The sequence below is a fragment of the Bison bison genome, unplaced genomic scaffold (assembly GCF_000754665.1).
Source record: "Bison bison bison isolate TAMUID 2011002044 unplaced genomic scaffold, Bison_UMD1.0 scf7180017864324, whole genome shotgun sequence".
NCBI classification, from domain to species: domain Eukaryota; kingdom Metazoa; phylum Chordata; class Mammalia; order Artiodactyla; family Bovidae; genus Bison; species Bison bison.
Genome location: NW_011494896.1, coordinates 2,297,459 through 2,303,486, shown reverse-complemented (window position 1 = coordinate 2,303,486; position 6,028 = coordinate 2,297,459).

Sequence of the window (6,028 nt, the reverse complement as noted above, 5' to 3'; positions counted from 1 at the left end):
TCTTATCCGGGTTCTATTTAATAAGTTACTGGATGGCCTCTGTGCTGGTACACCAACAGTGAGGTCTGCTGCTAAGTCGCTTCAGTCGTGTCCGACTCTGTGCGACCCCACAGACGGCAGCCCACCAGGCTCCCCCATCTCTGGGATTCTCCAGGCAGGAACACTGGAGTGGGTTGCCATTTCCTTCTCCAACGCATGAAAGTGAAAAGTGAAAGTGAAGTCCCTCAGTCCTGTCCGACTCTTAGCGACCCCATGGACTGCAGCCTATGAAGCTCCTCCCATGGGATTTTCAAGGCAAGAGTACTGGAGTGAGTTGCCATTGCCTTCTCCCACAGTGAGGTCAACAGGAGCTAAATTAGTAGATAAATATTTCATGTTTAGGGAAAATCTAGAAGTTATTCCTAAACACACAGAAGGCAACACTTATGTTTTGCACGCTATGAGTGACATCCTAGCAAAGTATTTCACCATTACTTCTACCAAAGAGATTCGTACAAAGCGCCTTTATTCAAATAACTGTGGACATATTCCCTTTACTAATAAACTAGCTTCTATTAGAAATATCACCATACTCTTTTTCAAGGATATATTTTAGAAATTTCCAAATATGTAAATAATTAGTGATCATTGGAGAGATGTATAATTGTGGACTATATGAAGCAATATAGATGGTGGAGAAGTGCTGTAAGAATAGGAATTATTGACCTACTCTTTCTTATATGCTTTTCTGTATGTTCCACTTTCCTTGTTCTAGTCAAGAAATAGCTCTCCCTGAAGTCCCACGGGTGCCTCAAACCCACTATGGCCAGAGCTGAATTTCTCTTGCCCTTGCCCATTTTACATCCTGAATCCATAGTGATCTCCTGTATTCCTTGTTTCTGTTAATGGCCTCACCACCTGGCCTGAAGACCAAGCCAGAAAACTGTGATTCGTTCTCAGCTCTCTCCTCTCTTATTTCTCATCTAGCTACTTCCGTTCCCTCTAACTCATCTTCTGTCTCCTACACCACTTCTGTCGCCTTAGTTCCAACCTATGATCTCTTTCCCATGTAGACCATTCTAGCTGATTTATCTCTCTCATACCTCAACTCTCCAATCCAGATCATTCTGAACCTAAAATCTGATTATCTTTTCTTTTCATGAAAACCCTTCTATATAATCCTTGTCGCTACTCTACAGGATAAAAACTCAGGGCTCTCAGCCTGGCATACAGGCCCTTCACGATCAGTAGCCCCTGCCTAACTGCTGCTCATTGAGCGTCATGTCTTTCCAGGCCTCCACATGCACTCCAGCCAGTATCACACTACTGGTCATACTTGGATATGCCATGCACTCAGCAGTTTCCTTTTGTTGCTCATGTAGTATTCTGTACATCCTTCTGCTATCGAATTTTAATTTTTATTGCACTAGCCACTGAGTAACTGAGCACTGATTGTACTAGCAGGGGTGCTGGCAGAGATACCTTCTTGGTAGCATTGTGGCTGATGCATAGTAGGTTTTTAGGTTTGTTTTAGTCACTCAGTCATGTCTGACTCTTGTTGCAATGCCATGAACTGTATGTAGCTCACCTGGCTCCTCTGTCCACGGGATTTTCTAGGCAAGAATACTAGAGTGAATTGCCATTTCCTCCTCCAGGGGATCTTCCTGACCCAGGGGGATCGAACCCACATTTCTTGCGCCTCCTGCATTGGCAGCCCAATTCTTTACCACTGAGCCAACTGGGAAGCCCGACACATAGTAGACATAGTCAAATGCTGGTTGAATGAATGAATGAAAACATTCTGAAGTCGCCCATTGGGAAACACCACTCCAAACCTCTCACTTAATAAAACCTGCCCATTTTTTCACACTTAGAGCATAATTGTCAGGTTATGGACAATAATTATGTATTATGGGCAGCAGGGAAACGTAGTTATGTCCATCCTATCATTATCCATATGGAGCATCATCCATATTTCAGCACTGTATTAATTCATTCACTCTTTCAAAAAATATGTATTGAACAGCTGTTGTGTGTAAGGCACTGTTCTGGGTGCTGAGCACTGTTCTAACAGAGAACCCATTAATTCTTTGGGAACTAATAACTCAACTTTGATCATCAACTTGAAAGTCTTTGTGCTTTCATTATAAATGAACAGAACCAAAAACAGAAGAAAGGAAGAATTTGAATAGAACATGATATTTCCTAAGGTTCCCTAAATTATAAAGTATATTGTAGAGAGGTATGAGGGACAGAGGAGGGAGAAACAGTTTTTTGAATGCTTTTTGTGTGCTAGGAACACTACATGAATTTTTTCATTTAACTCTCATTACTATTAACTCTGGGTTTCCTGGTGACTCAGTGGTAAAGAGTCTGCCTGCCAATTCAGGATACTCAAGTTCAATCCCTGGTCCAGGAAGATCCCCAAAGGAAGGAAATGGCTCCCCACTCCACTATTCTTGCTTGGAAAACCCAATGGACAGAGGAGCCTGGCAGGCTACCCAGTCCATGGGGTCGCAAAGAGTTGGACACAACTGAGCAAATAAACAACAACAACAACTATAACTCTAAAAAGTTTTGTGCCACTTAATACAAGGAGAGAAAAAGTCTTAGAGTTTAAATGTTTATGCAATTTTACTCTATTGCTTAAAAAGAATCTTAAAAGTCTCAGAATTCCACAAATACTCAAGTGAAGCAAGATTTAAGATAGAAGCAAGATTTAAAAACTCATTGTCTTATATACGCATTACTGTGTATAAAATAGAATACTAATGAGAGCCTAATGTATAGCACAGGGAATTCTGCACAGCGCTCTGTGATGACCTAAATGGGAAGGAAATCTAAAAAAGATTGGATATATGTATCCATATAGTTGATTCACTTTGCTGTATAGTAGAAACTCACCCTACTCCAGTACTTTTGCCTAGAAAATCCCATGGACGGAGGAGCCTGGTAGGCTGCAGTCCATGGGGTCGCTAGAGTCAGGCATGACTGAACGACTTCACTTTCACTTTTCACTTTCATGCATTGGAGAAAGAAACGGCAACCCACTCCAGTGGTCTTGCCTGGAGAATCCCAGGGTCAGGGGAGCCTGGTGGGCTGCCAGCTATGGGGTTGCACAGAGTCAGACACAACTGAAGTGACTTAACAATAGCAGAAACTCACACAACATTGTAAAGCAACTATATTCCAACAACAACAAACCTCATTGTCTTTCCCTTTACTTTATCTAGATCCTTTCACTGAGACTGAAGTTACTACCATATAGATTAAGTCCATTCAACAAATACTTGCTGGCCTATCTGTGCTAGGCATTGCTAGATGCTAAGATATAATAATGTGTGAGGCAAACATGGTCTCCGTTCTCAGGATTCTTACACTATTTTAGATAACAACAGAGGAGAAAAATAAGTGGGGAGAAGAAAATACGCTGTACCTAAAGAATCTTTATGAGGTCTATAACTTTTAAAGTAAGAAAGTGAAGGAGAAAAAGAATATGGAAGAGAAGATTAACCAGAATTTTTACCCTTCATTATTTCAGTTAAGCCTGTGCCCAAATCCAAAAAATCTACCAGTTCCCTGTTCCCACTCTTCTTAGACATTAACAGTAAACTAAATTATAATCTTTTGACATTCTGTTAGCTAAGCTGACATGAACACCTTGGCAACCTCTTCACCCCTTGCCTTTTTATGTTTATGCTTCCTGATGCTGCTGAATCAGTTAAAGATTATAATCTTATATAACCTTACACAAAAGTAAGTACTTTTCTTTGAATGTGACTGAGTTCTCTGGCTAGAACCTCCAAGCAAGGACTTCACTTCCAACCTGACTTCCTTATTCAGGCTCTCAGCCTACATCCTTGTGATATTAATAATTACATGCTACTGTGTTGATTCCTTAGCCTGTGCTAAGCACATTACATTTTTTTTTCTCAGTGAAACCCTGAAACAGCCTCATGATGGAAAGTAGCAGAGACACCTTTGAATTCCCCCAAAGTCTGTTTCCTTTTCTGCTGAGCACACATAATATGATTCCCAATCTCCTTTGTAATTAGCTGGGGTCATGTGACTGCCCTGATACACAGTGGAGTGTGGACAGAAACAACGAAAGCCATTTATGGTTCAACCCACAAAACCTCTAAAACTTCCTGCAAGTGCATCATATTCTCTTTATTTACCTACCAGCGGAATGAAGATTTCAAAGAATCTAGAGGAAGTCAAAATGGAAAAATAGAAGCCTGGGGCCCCAAGTTAATCTTTAGAGGAATCCTGCCCCACAGAACTGCATGAGCAGGAACACCTGTGTTGGATTTTACTTACTTTATTAAATTACGCCTCTAAAATTTTGATGCTGTGTTTTATAGTAGTCCCTTAGATAGCAAGGAGATCAAACCAGTCAGTCTTAAGGGAGATCATCCCTGAATATTCACTGGACGGACTGATGCTGAAGCTGAAGCTCCAGTGTTCTGGTCATCTGATGTGAACAGACGACTCATTGGAAAAGTCCCTGATGCTGGGAAAGATTGAGGGCAGAAGGAGAAAGGAGGATGAGATGGTTGGATGGCATCACTGATGCAGTGTGAACATGAACTTGGGCAAAATCCGGGAGAGGTGAGGGAAGCCTGGCGTGCTGCAGTCCATGAGGTCGCAAAGAGTCGGACACAACTGAACAACAACAAAATCACAGTAGTAATTAACTACCCTACCAAATACTCTTCTCTCCATTTTACTGATAAAGAGATTAATGCTTAGGAAAAGTTAAGCACCCTTGTGGTTCAGCTGGTGAAGAATCTGCCTGCAATGTGGGAGACCTGGGTTCAATCGCTGAATTGGGAAGATCCCCTGGAGAAGAGAAAGACTACCCATTCCAGTATTCTGGTCTGGAGAATTCCATGGACTGTATAGTCCAAGAGGTTGCTAAGAGTCGGACAGGACTGAGCACCTTTCACTTTCTCACTTTTATTAGGTGGGAAAGCAAGGGTTAAATATCAGGTCTGTCTTACTTTAGAGGCTGGCGTCTCACTGCTTGAGCTTCTCATGATACTATTTTATGTACTTCCAAAGTTTTATTAAAATTTTAGTACACACTGCTTCACGTAGCATGCAGAAAAGACAGTAATAAGGGTGACCACCAGGTTCCTCTACGTATCTGAGGGTCTTTTACTATATCTTTAACCCACTCCTGCCACATTCTCCTTTCTTACAGGTATGTTAATTATATAATCTCAATATGAACTACAGTGTATTGGGACCTTTTATACCTCTTGAAAATGACATGTGGACTAGCTATTAAATATAATCCTTCTGTTAAAAGGGAAGACTAACCAAACCTTTACCCTGAATCATCATCAAAAACTCTAATCGTGAAGCAGAATGAAAATAGGATACTTGAGCTGTTAAGGTACCTGGGGTCCATTCTTCTCTGTAATCTAAAGAGGCTGAATAAAGTAAAACTGTATTATAGCATGCAACACTGATCATGTTGCATGCTGTAGATGCAAAAATAGATCAGACTTTCAATGTTAATAATAGAATTAGTATATTAAATTTTTGACCAGTAAGTATCAATAAAATTAAGGAGATTTATTCATTCATTTGAGGCAATGGTAGAAATATCAGATTTGGAGTCAGACACACTTAAGTTCAAAACTTGGGCAAGTTACTCAGCTTCCTCATATATAAAACAGGAATCATAGCAGATATCTTACAGATTTATTGTCAGGATTAAAATAATGTACATATGTAGCCTTTTTTAGATTCCACGTATAAGCGATATATTTGTCTCTCTCTGTTTGACTTACTTCACTCAGTATGACAATCTCTAGGTCCATCCATGTTTCCATAAATGGCATTATTTCATCCTTTTTTTATGGCAGAGTAATATTCCATTGCATGTATGCACAAATGAACTTATCTACAAAACAGAAATAGAGTAATACATGTAGAAAATAAATTTGTGGTTACCAGTGGGTAAGGGATAGGGAGGGATGAATTGGAAGATTGGAATTGACGTGTACACACTACTATATATAAAACAGATAACTATTAA